This window comes from Megalopta genalis, chromosome 13, assembly GCF_051020955.1.
Source record: "Megalopta genalis isolate 19385.01 chromosome 13, iyMegGena1_principal, whole genome shotgun sequence".
NCBI lineage: Eukaryota > Metazoa > Arthropoda > Insecta > Hymenoptera > Halictidae > Megalopta > Megalopta genalis.
In genome coordinates, this window is record NC_135025.1 from 4,076,510 (window position 1) to 4,091,443 (window position 14,934).

Consider the following 14,934-nt stretch of genomic DNA (forward strand, 5'->3'; position numbering starts at 1 on the left):
TGTTCGAATGGACATGGGTCAAGAGTGCAGTTCCTAAGAGGCCAGCGACACGGCCGTCGAGGGGAAAGGCTGGGGCGGGTTGTTTTTGCCGCGGCGCAACGTAGTGACGGATCGAGGGAGATGTGGAAGACAGAGGAGTAGGAGTAGGAGTAGGAGGATGAGGAGGGTGGTGGTCGCGGCCAGGGGGTGGGAGAGAGCCTAGAGAGAGCCCGAACGGGGGTGGACTCGGTGAGGGTGGCGCTGCGGCGGCGAAGCCGGGAAACATGGACGGGGTGGCCCCGCGAGCTCTCTCAGTCGCGGAGAAGCCGCCACGCGAGGATACCATCGGACGTGTTATCGCGGCAGAAGAAATATCCGCTCGTGAACTTGATCACGGCACGGCCACCCACCCGCTGGGGTTCGCTAACCCGCGACCACTTCGGCGACGGATACCGGCCTCGAGGTGAATTTCGCCGAGCGAAAGCAGCAGCACCCCGTCGTCCTCGCGCTCGCCTTCGCGTTCGCCAGCAGCAGCACCACCACGTGGCGGATTAGAGCGGTTTTTAGCGCGCGGACAAAGCGAGATCGCCGAGCGGATTCCGCCGTTTCTCGCGCACATCGGCCTGCCGAAGCGGCTCACACACGTGACGAGGAGCGGTGCGTATCTCCTGCGAGTTTGACACAACACCGCCTCTCGCGTTGCGCCGCGATCGCAAGCTCCCGCGAGAGTCCGCGCGAAGCCGAAGCGGATTCGAGCGCCGTCCGTGCCCCGGTCCCCGGACCCGTTTACTGTGTGCAGTGAGACCTCTCGACGGGAATCGGCCGCAGCTTCCGGCCGTGTTCGCCGTGTCGATCCGCTGGAATACTCCCGGCCGAGAAGTGAATATACAAGTGCTCGCGGTTTTCACGCCGACGGTCAGCGGAGAAGCTTTTCATTTTGTGACGAAACCTTTTTGTGAAACTCTGTGCTCGATCCCTGGATCGTTTCCCTGGATCTGGGAAAGTCTACTGTCGGCCGAAGTGCGGGAGCCCGACGCATCGACGGTGCACACACACGGATCCGCTCCGTGGAAATCCGCCGCCGTTCGGCTCGCTACGTTCGGTTCGGAGTTTTACAGTTTACAGTTAGTTTTCATTGCACGCTGTTTGCCGCACGGCTGCCTGGTTCGCGCGGAAATCGACGGTACTTTTTAATGATAGATCGTTCTCTCGCGTTTGGATCGAGACGGGCCCGTCTCGCTCGAAATTTCGACGAACGCCGCGCGAAAAGCGTTCGCCGAAACTTCGCCGACGCGATCGCGAGTACTTTCGGGAACTCGTCGGGAGATCTTGGGCTCGACGTTTCGCGAGCCGATATTTCACGCTCGGAAATCATTGCTCGACGACGAGAGAAGCTTCTGACGACCCGTTCTGACGTTCCGTTCTGACGTTCCGTTGATTTATCGCGGCGACGCGCGACGCGTCGCCGTCGAGACGCTCGCGATTGACCGTCGGTTGTTTTTTAATCGTTCGGTAAATCGCGAATCTCCGAAACGGAGTCGATTGCGAAGATCACCGTTCTTTAATCATGAAATAATCTGTGACGAACGGGACACGATCGCGCGACCATAATTCGAGGAATTCGGTGGAACAGCCGCGTCCATGTCGTTCTTATTCCGTCCGCGATCCGTTTAAAGCGTCCTTTCGGACGTTTCGGCGAGCTTCCAGGACGGCGAGCTTTAAATCCAGCGGCCGTAGCCTAAACCGACGCGTAATGATCTCGAACGTAATCGTGTCCGCCGCATTTGTCCGCGCGGCGAGTGCCCGGAGCGCAAAATCGTTTCGGTGACCCGTTGATTACGCGATGCCACAGTTTCGTCGCTGCTCGCGGGCGCCCGAGATCTTTGAGATTTAATCGATTCGGCGGATCGAATCGAATCGAATTAAATTCGTCTCTCTCGAATAGACCGAGAGGAATAGAGTAACGCGTCCGCATAATTTTCTCCGATTACTCGCGCGCTCGTGTCCTCGCTCGCGAACGCTTTTCCGCGGCGTCGCTCTCCTTTCGCTCGCGTTGTTTCGCCGACGATTGTCCGACGAAATATCGAGAACCCGGTTCTTCCGCGCAACACGACCGCGGTTCGTTAGCATATTCAATAACGCGGCGTCGTACGCGCTCGACAACGCGCGCTCGCCGTAATAAGTCGCCGAGGCGACGACTCGCTCGAACGCGGTCCGCGCCGCGCGCGTATCGTTGCTTCCGCGAGGAAATTAATCGCGTGGCAATCGACTCGGCGATCAAACGAGTCGGTTACGCAACGGAGTCGTCGAGAGGGTGGCGAACGCGTCTCGGAAATTCCGTTTTATTCCTCGAAATGGCATGAAATGTTTTCCGCCCTTTTGCGCGTCGACGCGCGGACTTTCCGCTTGCTCGTTCGTCGCGACCAGGTATCGAATGAAAATAATCATCGCTGAGAAAGAGAGAGGGAACAAGGTGGTAGCTGTTTGGGCGCGTTCGGAGAGCGTATCTGCGGCGAACGGAAGCGGAAACGCGGCGAGACCAGCGAACGAAGACGTCGCGTTGCGATAAAAGTGAAACGATAGCCGCGAGATATCGACGCTCACGGTTCGTCACAGCTTCGTCGATTCGCTTGTAAAAAGCGTAGACGTCGGTGTGAAGGGTACACAGTAACCGGTCCGCCTGACGATGCTAAACGGGCGATCGCGAGGAGAAAAGCGGCGGCCGAGCGACATTTTTCCGGAGTGCGTGAATTTTTAACGGCGTTAAAAAGAACGAAGGAATTTCCCGGGGAAACGTTCGAGGAGCCCGACGGAAAATGAAGCGGTTACAGGCCGCGACAGACCAATCTCCTGTAACGTCGTTCCCTTTTTGAGCTTGTCAGATTAGATGAGATCGTGTAATGCACGGCGCACCGGCGGCGGCCCTGCCTCTTTTACGGCGGACGATCCGCGCGCCCGTTCCCCTTGTCCGTCTTGTATCTGTTACGAGAGGCGGCCCCCCTCTGTCCCCCCACCGCGGCACGTGGTTCTAATAATTTCGCGGGACACGTATCGTTTGTTCGATTAAGTGTGAAGCGAGAGGGCCCGGAGACGCGGCCTCGGCATCCGGATTTAATTAAGCGTGACGGTAAAGCGATAGGAGTTACGGTGTCACTATGAATCCCGCGGATTCTTTCTGCCTCGTGCGGGAAGCCTTTAGATCACGAGAGCCCGGCCGACGAAGTAATATTGAAAATCCGGCCTCCTCGAGTACAGAGCCTCTCGTGATAGAACCTCGATTATGCGAACCGCTCCGGTGACATAATCCCCGGTAAACCCCGGCGCACCCCGCGTCGATTTGAGACGCGTTCTTCGCCGATTCGGAGATGATAGGCGATCTGCTTTCACCGAGCGTTTCAGACAATTTATTGTCTCCGAAACTCCTTTTCTTTGGGTTTTATCTTCTTTTGATTTTTCATTCTCGCCGATGAGAGAGATCGCGAATTTAGGTTACTTTAGGTTCTTCTGCAGAATCAAGCTTGTACTTCGCAGGACATTTTTTCGCATTTTTTCGCATTTTTGTGGGTTTAGTGTAGAATCAGGGGAAGTATAGTTACTTTTTAGCAGGGCGATCTTTTACAAGATCCAAGAACCACGTGATATTGTTGGTAAGACGAAGCTTCTGTCGGCTTCGATGACGAAGCAATTGAAGTTTTCTCAAAAATTGAAGTCCATAAAATGGACTTCTTTACGTTTCCCCAACAATTTTTAGAAAAGGGTCAATTTTACTTTTAAATGTCGGAGCCCGTTCGATTTTTCGTGCTTTTTTCGTGGAAGTTGGCGCAGCAACCACCGCGAACTATCTAACTTGAAGAAAATTTCTCATTTTTCGCATTAGCATGACTCTGACAGGTGCTATATGTCACGCACGTAAGGGCTTACGCGCTGTACAGGTTGACATGATTGCGCGCTCTCCGATAAATAGAATAACAAATGCATAGAACGATGAGAGAGAAAAATAAAGAAGGCTTCTCCAAGGCAGTTTACGAACGTGTCTCTGTACGTACCGTGAAATTTTTTTAGCCGCGTTACGCATTGTTTCTCGGAATAATGCAAATCCTCGGGGCTGTTACAGGAACGTCTCCCTTTAACAATGATATAATAGTGCGACGTTTCGGAATTTATAAAAACACTGCGAATTTTATGCATTTGTGATAAGAATTATACGTATGGAAAATACAGTTGCAAGCCGGAACGGTGGACAGACTAGAAAGAATTTATAAACATTGATATATTCATACTGTTTTAGCATCATTGAGTTTTATTACGTGTTACCATTTATCATCACGTATTATTATTTATTATTACTAAATAATTCTCTTCTAAATTGTTACGAATTATTATCAATTATTATGTACATTATTCTGAATTACATATTATTTATTATTTTGATTTATTATTATTATGCATCATCTATTATTATTATGTCATTATTTGTTATTATATGTTGCTGTCTGTTATTCCACATTTTTTAATTCAATTTTAGTGCAGCAAAAATATTAAATGACGCAATCTAGTTACAAAGCATAGTTTCTCGAACAATCGAAAACAACAGTGAAATCTCCGAATGTTTAATAAACCTCTCCGTTTCGTTCTAAACAAAAATTCGCGAGGGTTAAAAAAAGCCTTAACTACGATATATTAAAATAACTCAATATTTGTTGATAGACGTGTTCGCGTGGGTACCTTCGTAGAAAGGAATTTTTTTTCTAACTAGTCACTGCTCTAGCCAACGACGTTATCGGTTATTCATCGAAATTAATTTTCTGATTAGTCACCACTTTGCCATCGAAGGTTCAAGCGGGTCGAGGGAGAAATGTGCTACGTCAATACTTTTTTCCTTTTTTCTTTTTTCATAACGGCGACAAACTTTGTAACGATAAATATGACTCGACGTAACCTTCACGAGCTTATGCTCGCTTCGAAAAAATCGTAAATCGAAGACGAAGATCTCCCTCTTGAATCGTTTCGACAAGTATGAAATTAATGTCTCAACTCGTGTCTCAATTTCGTTGAATCTTCTCTCGATTGCAAGATTTCGCCATTTCATTGTTAAATGCACAAAATTCGCAATCGTGAAGCATGTTTTATCGATGACATAATTGCAGTCGCTCGAAAATTAAAATCAGCCGACGATAATTCGTGTAGGACGATGATCTAAAAAATGATGTCCTAAAAATCTAAAGTACGCTAAATCTAACTCGAACCTAACTCAGAACTAAATCAACCCTAATCGACGTTACTCGAATGCTGCAACGTGTATTTGGCGCTCGTGCGAATACAATTCGAAGTAAAAATGATGTTCCAAAAATCTAAAGTACGCTAAATCTAACTCGAACCTAACTCAGAACTAAATCAACCCTAATCGACGTTACTCGAATGCTGCAACGTGTATTTGGCGCTCGTGTGAATACAATTCGAAGTAAAAATGATGTTCCAAAAATCTAAAGTACGCTAAATATAACTCGGACCTAAACCAACCCTAATCGACGTTACTCGAGTGCTGCAACGGGAATCTGGCGTTCGTGTGAATACAATTCGAAGTAAAAATGATGTGCCAAAAATCTAAAGTACGCTAAATTTAACTCGGACCTAACTCGGACCTAAATCAACCCTAATCGATGTTACTCGAGTGCTGCAACGGGAATCTGACGCTCGTGTGGATAGAATTCGAAGTGAATCGAAGAAAGTCCTAAAAATAATTCCAGGGTAGCCGTTACTCGCGGCCCAGACGTAATCGATGCACGATATTGGAAAATATTCACGTATGCACCAATTACGTCCTGTAATATCGAGAGGACGTTTCCAGCTTTCGCATCGATCTTCGGCGAGAAAAGACAACGTCGGCTTTAGAACGAATTATAGTTACACATCATAATGCAAATTACGATAAATAATATTCATTATTTTACACGTATTTTGCATACCTTCTCGCGTACCTTTTTGCATATCATTTTACATGTATCATTTTACATATGTCGTTCATAAATCCATGCATTTTGCATATTAATTCCGCGTAAAGATTCGCTGTCCAATAGTAACGCTGCGAAAACAACGAAAATATATTTATTCTGGTTTCTAGACATTTTTATCGAAATATGCGTCCATAAATGCATACTGTATGTGTTATTAATTAAATACTAAATGTGTTAGACTTATAGTATATATATTAATAATAATAATAATAATAAGTATAACTGAATAATATATATAAGAAGTAATAAATAATATAGCAATAAGTGTAACTAGCTTCCATATATAATCAGAAATAAATATATATAATAACTATAACTAAATAATTTATAATCAGTAATAAACATATATAATAATAAGTATAACTAAATAATATATATGATCAGTAATAAATACACATAGTAATAACTATAACTAAATAGTATATATGATCAGTAATAAATACACATAGTATTAACTATAACTAAATAATATATAATTAGTAACAAACATATATAATAATAAGTATAACTAAATAATATATATAATCAGTAATAAATATACACAATGATAGGTATAACTAAATAATATATCTATTAAGTATAAATATATATAATAATAAGTATAACTAAATAATATATATAATCAGTAATAAACATACAAAATAATAATCTAATAAGTATAACCATACACAAAAATAAGTATAACTAAATAATACATCTAATAAATATAAATACAATTTTGAAGAAATAACTCAAACAATATCCTGAAAATTTTCGGCCATCTCTACAGTTTCGTATTCGTTCTATGCATCTTCCTCGCGAATCCATCAGATCCGTGGCCCGTGCGAGATGATCGTTCGGAACAGGTCGCAGGTTATCAGAGATTGCAATCGCAGCGCACCGAACACATGTCCTGCGTCTATCTCCGCGACGTGTTATGGCAAACGTCCTCTCTCCGGCGTTTGTTCTTAGAATCGTGGAACGTCGTTCTCTATACGCGCCCGAGGAACTTCGCCCGTCTCGCAGTTACGATTGCTTAGTTGGCAGAGGGAAGCTTGCCACGTAACCGTCAAATTAGTACCTCGATGAAAGACCATTTTCCCGGCGTGATCGAAACGCCAGCAATTTCCCCCTCGAACAAGGCTCCGCTCTCTTCCCATCGCGTTTCGCCTATTCGCGCTCCTCCCGCGAGAAATTCCTCTCGCGGAAACAGCGTCGTCGCTATATGCCTCGTAAAAAAAGTCTCTCTTTTCGCGGCCGGCGTTGCGTTATCGACGATGTTGAGTCGCCGCGGAAATATTGTTCCTCCGCGCTTTTCTCCACCCCTCGCAGCCCCGCCGAACAGATTAGAAGCTTTTATTTAGCTTCTGATAGGTGGGGGGTGGGGGAGGGACGGCTGATCCCTACAGTGATTAAGTGGAAACGAATTTCTTCGAACCCATTCGTTGTTGATAGAACAGTTCTCCGATAATCGAACAGATTTCATTGATAGCTCGAAGATCGATACGCGGCATTAACCTCTTCGAGGATACCGGCATACGTACGCTATCCTCGAAGAGCGGTGATTACGCGCGAGGACATTGATTCCCTTTCTTTTTTAGGCGTTTATTATGGCGTAGTGAAAATGCGACCGTTCCTCTGATATACGAGAATTTCCGCGCGGATTAGAATCGCAGTGTTTTTTCGACGCGTTCGGAATTATCGTCGCCGCGAGTAGTATTAAAAATGGGTAAATTAATGGAAATCAGGGTGGTTGCTATGAATACTATGAATCGTCAGTCATGCGAGGGTTGCAATAATAATCTGGTGGCAAATGCTATCGCAAATGCGACCGTTTCTCGATCTACGAGAATTTCCGCGTGGATTAGAATCGCATTGTTTTTCGGCGCGTTCGGAATTATCGTCGCCGCGAGTAGTATTAAAAATGGGTAAATTAATGGAAATCAGGGTGGTTGCTATGAATCGTCCGTCATGCGAGGGTTGAAATAATAATCTGCTGGCAAATGCGACCGTTTCTCGATCTACGAGAATTTCCGCGCGGATTAGAATCGCATTGTTTGTCGCCACGAGTAGTATTAAAAATAGGTAAATTAATGGAAATCAGGGTGGTTGCTATGAATACTATGAATCGTCAGTCATGCGAGGGTTGCAATAATAATCTGGTGGCAAATGCTATCGCAAATGCGACCGTTTCTCGAACTACGAGAATTTCCGCACGGATTAGAATCGCATTGTTTTTCGGCGCGTTCGGAATTATCGTCGCCGCGAGTAGTATTAAAAATAGGTAAATCGATGAGAATCAGGATGGTTGCTATGAATCGTCCGTCATGCGAGGGTTGAAATAATAATCCGCTGGCAAATGCGACCGTTTCTCTGATCTACGAGAATTTCCGCGCGGATTAGAATCGCATTGTTTTTCGACGCGTCCGCAATTATCGTCGCCGCGAGTAGTATTAAAAATAGGTAAATCGATGAGAATCAGGATGGTTGCTATGAATCGTTCGTCATGCGAGGGTTGAAATAATAATCCGCTGGCAAATGCGACCGTTTCTCGATCTACGAGAATTTCCGCGCGGATTAGAATCGCATTGTTTTTTCGGCGCGTTCGGAATTATCGTCGCCGCGAGTAGTATTAAAAATAAGTAAATCATGCGAGGGTTGAAATAATAATCTGGATGGCAAATGCTAACGATTCGGAAACATATTTTCAGCGCGTTATATCGCGCAGCCTTGAAACACGCCGGAGAAAAGTCGTATTAAAGGAATAACAGCAATAATTTATGGCGGAGAACGTTTCGTCCTTAATTCCCGGTTTTAATTCGAGCTAAAATCATTCCTTCAGCCATCACATTCACGATTTTAATCGCACACATTTTGCTACGCGCGCCGGCGCCGGTCTCCTTTTTTTTTGTACGCCGTGTTAGCACCCGGAATAAGAAGCAAACGAGCGTATTGGCATAGAACATTTTTCAACGGCATACTTCACCGGTAGAAAGTATGCGAACAGAGAGGAGGAAGCCGCCGAGAAAAGAAAGAAAATCCGGGGCAGCATTTTCGAAAATTTCTGCGCGCCGAACGAGCAGACTTAAAAGATATTTTCATTTCTTTGCCATTTATATCTTCTCGCGTGTGTATAATTAGCTACTTACACACTTAATTAGGCAATGCTTCCAACTGTTTTTTTTTACACGAGATTCTTCTTATAGTAACTTTACGTCAACTTGTACAAGACTGTCGACTCGAGGCTCAACCCTTTGCGCTCGAAGCCGTTTTAACTGTAAATCTAAAATGATTTTTCCGACTTACGCTGTCTCTATTTTATTACACATGACAGAGTGCATTTTTTTTATGCGTGTGAAATTGAGCCTTGCGACTTACGCAACAGTTATACTTTTAACAATTTTCCAAATCTAAATTTCCTCGACGTAAGAATTATCTTGGAATGTGATATACAGTAATGTCTCCCATACTGACGCTCAGATTCCGCGCAAGAATGGACAATTTGTGGAGAGGAGATACGATTATTCGAGCCATGCGGTTTATTTTTATAGTTACAAATTGTCCACAATTATAAAAACGAGCCGCAAAGCTCAAATATAATCGTACCTCCTCTTCCCCAAATTATCCATTTTAGTGGACAATCTGAGCGTCAGTAAGGGAGACATAACCGTAAACATGTTTCAGCGGTGCCTCGGAGTCACCACTCGAGCGCAAAGGCTTAACAATCGCAAAGAAGACAATTCAGTATTCGATGTTATATTATATGCTGTGATGTATAATATATGCTGTGAACGATCGCGATTACGACTGGCTTTACGAAACGATGAAACGGAATAATGTATTTTGCGAGTGAAAAATGTCGCGATTTTCAACCGGTTCCGTTCCCTTGGAACGTTGACATTTTAATTCGGACGAGCGAAGTGAACTGTTACACGTTGTATACGGGCTCCGCTGAAAATTTCGCTAATATCAGATGCATATCCTCTTTACAATCGTTTTTAATCGTTCGCCCGATACATACATTCTTTACGTATAGTCCAGTAATTCGCGTTCGAAACTGCCGGCCGTTCGCTTATCGACTTTTATAACATGTAAATACTGTATTTTAACGTATAAATTGGAAACCGTTCAAATTTGTGGAAAGTTGTTGAAAATTCGTCCGGCGCGCGCGCGCGCGCGTGCTCTCGCCCGCCGCCCGGTAATATATTCATGCGACCCGCAATAATGTACGATACGTTCTCTATGACTCACTATTTCCGATCGTACCACATTTGGCGCTATTTATTCTTTATCGATCCTAATATTACATCTACGTGTCGCACGCGCGCGCGCGCGCACACACCGCACAACACTCCGCGAATTTCGAAATAAATGATACATACGCATGGGTACGACGATACAATCGATTCCACACGCTGCGAAATGAACGGAGAAACAGTTCCTCCTTTTTAAAAAATTTCTATTTGAACGTCCTATGTGTGATTAACGTACCGCAATTTTGTCGATTCTTTGATAAAAATTTAATAAGAATTTAGTAAAGCTTTTAACGAAGCTGAAAAAATAGCATCGACTGACGCTACGTCATCGAACAAAAGCACAAGCAGACAGAGCAAGACTTTTAAAAAATTCCCTATACAATAACGATATCCGACTATAATGACGAGTATATGTACATATAAAAATTTTACAATCGCGCATAAATTTCCATAGAAAAATCGTCCGTTAGCTCTATCGAAGAATCTCTGGAATCCCGCGGAATTAAAAGGCAAATATCCATTAATGAATCTTTTTTAATACCGGCGGCATAATTACAATCGTAAAACTTCAAATCAACCGGCACAGCATAATGTATCGCGAATTTCTTTTATAGTCCTTTTATTTAAAGGGGAATTAATAGGTTCGTCCCCGGGGTAACTGCAGACATGAAAGCCTACTAATAGGCTTTCGGCGCAGTAAAGAGTTAATACATTCACTTTTAACATAACATTACTCTTACGGAGCAGAAATGTGCTCATTACCGGCACAGGCGGGTTCCTTTTAATCCTTTGCGCCCTGTACTTTTACGTGCCGCTTTCGTTAAAATGCTCCTCTAAATAAGGCTGACATTTTTAAATATCGTTTAGTTTAATTTCATTTCATTTCATCCGATTTCGTTTAACCCGTTAACACGAGGAGACGAGATAACACGTCGCGCGTTATCGCTGTCACCTTTCACGACCAACTTCGAAGCAATATATCAGATCTCATTTCTTTCGTGATTAACGAAGACTTTTAGCAACATAATTGCTAATAAATCAACGATTCTCTGGCATAAATTAATGTCATAAGTTAATACTCTCTAATCGCGGGCAACGAGTCAATTCGCTTCTGTACAGGGCGTCCCAAAATTAAATGAGAGGTTCCTGAGATAATTTGAAGCAACTTTTTCCTTTGCGAAAATGTTCTACGAAGCTTCGTTAACGACTTATTAAAGAAAAACACTGACCAATCGGCGATCGAGCGCGACCGGCGCTCCGCCCTTGCGGCCATTACCCCGTCGCGCCGGCCATTTGACGCATCGACGGTGGTCGCGAGGGCGGTGCGTCAGCCGTACGCGATCTCTCATTGGCCAGTGCTTTTTCGTTGATAACTCGCGAACGAAGCCTCGGAGAAAATTTCTGTAAAGGAAAAAGTTGCTTCAAACGACCCCAGGAACCTAATTACAGAATACTACAATTTTCGGATATCCTGTACACAGTAATTTCTCCCTAATTCTTGCTCCGATTGCGCCTCAAGCAGGGAATCGTAGCGACTTTTACACTTCCTCGCAGCGTCGTTGTTCCTCGAGCAGCGGCGTCCACGTTAACGGGCTAAATCGTCCGGATTACCGTTTCTTCTCCGCGTTGTTCGCCGAATGTTGCTAGGATCGACGGACTAGTTGTCCAAATCCCGTTGATGCGCGGCCCTGGGACAGACAGTAATCGCCTCTTAGGTCAATCTTAAACTTGCACAGCTCTACACGCGTGCACTCGAATCCGCAGGACTTGCACCTGCCTGGTCGGGCGGTGCTATATCGCCTGCAACTTCGAGCCCAGGGTATCGCGTGGCCGACAAGGATAGAAAGAGGTAATTACGCCTCGTTCCTGCAGAATTGTACGGGATACATACGCAAGCCGCTTAAGACGCCTTAACTATCAGGAGGATTTGTACCGTCGCGGCGCGGCGCGGCGGCCGGCGTTCTCCGACTGTCGAGGCTCGTTTAACAACTCCGTCCGGTCTATCTCGATCACCGGCCGGCCGTTCTCCCTCTGTTATTCCCGCGTCCTTCAACTATGATTTCGTCCCGCGGATAGAAATTCGCCGGTAACGAAACACGTTGGATTCCATTACCATCCGACACAGTAATTCCGGGCCGACGAGCCGGGGGATGGATATTCGAGCGCGCCGCGCGCGGTGTGTGTCTCTATGTGTGTGTGTGTGTGTGTTCGACGGCGGCGAGGCTGACGGTTGACGTTCGTTTCGGTGACGGCGAAACGCGTGCTACGAAGAGTCTGTTCCGCGGTCATTTCGGCTGATCGTTCGTCGAGAGCGCGTTTTGATTTTCCCCGTTACGGCCGAATGCGACCGCCGCGAATTTTGTTACGGGTTTCATGGTCGCGCGGGTTTGTAGAAACAGGAGAAAAATTACTGTGATCCCTGTGTAGCGGCGCGCGATTAAATTTACACGGAATTGCTGCGTCGCGCAGTACGTATCTGGAGATGAGTCTGTGTATGTATAGTGACACGAAAGGGGACGGTTGTGGATATCGATAGAAGGCCACGAGTGGACGAAGTGTACGGTGGTTTTTATTTCTACTTTCGCGATTGCTGCACCAGTGAACAGCTGAGATTCTTCTGATTAAAATGAGTACAAACACGATGGAAATCGGACTATGTTTATTGAAGGGATTGTTGCTATATTAAGGGATTGTTATTACTGTTAGAATAATAGTAAAAATTTTCTTGGCACTGGAACTACTGTGCCAAGTTACTAGTTATATATATAATTATTACTATTATATTTGATATTAATATTATACTATTATTATTTATATAATATATGTTATATATAACTAATAATAATATAATATATTATATATTATATATTATTATTCTTATTATATTTAATACCAATATTATACTATTTTTAGTTATATATACAATATATGTTATATATAACTAATAATAGTAATATATAATATAAATATAATATTAAACTAATAACTATATATATTAGTTCTATATTATTATAACAATGCCAAGACTGGATTTATTTAAACGACGTATGATTTATATTATAATATATACTCCTAATAAGGAAGTGTACCTAAACATTATTCCTAGAAATATTTTGATAATATCAATAACTATGCATATACTACAATCGGATGACATTTAACTTGCAAAAGCTAACAGTAATAAGACTTTCCTGATTTCTCGTTGCTGACATAGTTAGAAAAGTTCGTACATTTCTCTGGGCGTCGAAAGCTCGCCGTAGACAATAGAAGAGAACATCGCATTATCAGAAAAATAAATGAAGAAGAGAGAGAGAGATTGAGAGAGAGAGGGGGGAGAGAGAGATTGAAAAATTGAGCAGCCATACAAGTAGTCAAGCAAGCCGAGGATAAGCGAAAACATGGAACTTAAAAATTTCGCTGGAAGTTTTCCCAGCGATTTCGCAAAATTTCACAGAATTTCACAAAATTTCGCGACTTTTACGATTCTTTTAGCAAACTTTTAAAAAGCTGTTACTCGACCGTTCCGCGGCGGGTTCGGTGTTAATAGAAATTTAGCGCGGAAAATATCGCAAAACAATACCGGCGACGAAATAAATGAAGAAACGCGGAAAGATTTAAACGTCGCGTTTCGCTCGAGGAGCGTTTTTTTCTCTCCCCCGCGAACTCTTTTAGACCGCGCTTTTCCATATTCGTATTTTATTTCTGGTCCCATTCGAACGAATACGCACACGCACAGAGGCGCGGCCACGTACCACACAGACAGTTCGACAGACCCTGCTATCAGCACACATCTCCGGCATCGCATCTTCCATTTTCCTGTTTCTGTTGGCAACAACAATTTTTCTAGCCGCGTTGAATGTCAGCTCGCAGTTTTTTCCCCTCTGACACTATTAAATGCGTTTCGAATTTAATTAAAGTTCGCTTTTGATCCAGCCGAACTACCGCGCGGAGCCGGCCAAATTGAGAAAAAACGAACACACACACGTACATACACCAGGGAATATATTCTTTTGTTTGTGTTTCATCGGGGCACCGCGTTCGTTTATTCGTTTCTTTTCAAAATGGTAACCGTTCAATCAGTTTTCGGACTTGTCTCTTCGAGCGAAGATGTCGGACGGTTCCATTGCGCGCGCGCGCGCGGTCTCAAAACCCATCTCGCTGTCCAATTCACGAGTTGTTTGACGCGAGGTCCCATTATGGATTAAACCGTTCAAACTGTCTTCATCGGTGTCGGAGCATTCGTTCCGAGATGGAATAGAATTTCGGACACGGCGACTGGTAAATATTTTACTTTTCGATCGCGCACGCGTTTTTTTTTATAAATAAAATATTTCATTTGTTCGAAGGACTGTGTTTTGATAAATGAAACGTTTTATTCGTCGCGACAAATCGCATCGAGATAATATTTCAAATAGTAATTTGTTTTAAAAAAACACCGAAAATACTTGTGCCGCAGTTCGGAATATTTTAATGTATTTCGTTTTCATTGAATTTATCGCGAACGAGTAGCGTAATTTTGTTTCGCTGAATTATTGCACTTCGTCGCGCAGAATTGATTTCGGTAATGTAAAAAAGGAACGAGGTGCTTTGTCTCTGCGTTATGAACGTAATAAAAAAGAATAAAAGACGATACGTTTCATTTGTTCTTTTTTCACGTTTCGCGTTATTAAAATGAGCGCTGTTTTATTGAATTAAATCGTTTCGGT

General features: G+C 44.0%; 1 protein-coding gene and 1 long non-coding RNA gene across 5 annotated transcripts in view; one reads left to right on the top strand and one right to left on the bottom strand.

The window, feature by feature from the left end:
• The first annotated feature begins 307 nt into the window (after window positions 1-307).
• The window catches only part of LOC117224177 (opioid-binding protein/cell adhesion molecule homolog), a 305,224-nt gene continuing 290,597 nt past the window's right edge, over window positions 308-14,934 (top strand). The window contains exon 1 of one of the 4 annotated variants that reach the window (XM_033476928.2): window positions 308-636. The gene's annotated coding sequence lies outside the window, so the exon portion shown is untranslated. Of the gene's footprint in view, window positions 637-12,434; window positions 12,721-14,281; window positions 14,507-14,934 lie in introns of those variants that run through there. The other 3 variants (XM_076525840.1, XM_076525841.1, XM_076525839.1) reach the window with 3 other exon arrangements.
• Window positions 9,953-12,205, bottom strand: LOC143260465 (uncharacterized). Its single transcript, XR_013034686.1, has 2 exons — window positions 12,120-12,205; window positions 9,953-11,916 (listed from the first exon to the last, which is right to left on the bottom strand). It is a non-coding gene; the product is annotated as an uncharacterized LOC143260465 (long non-coding RNA).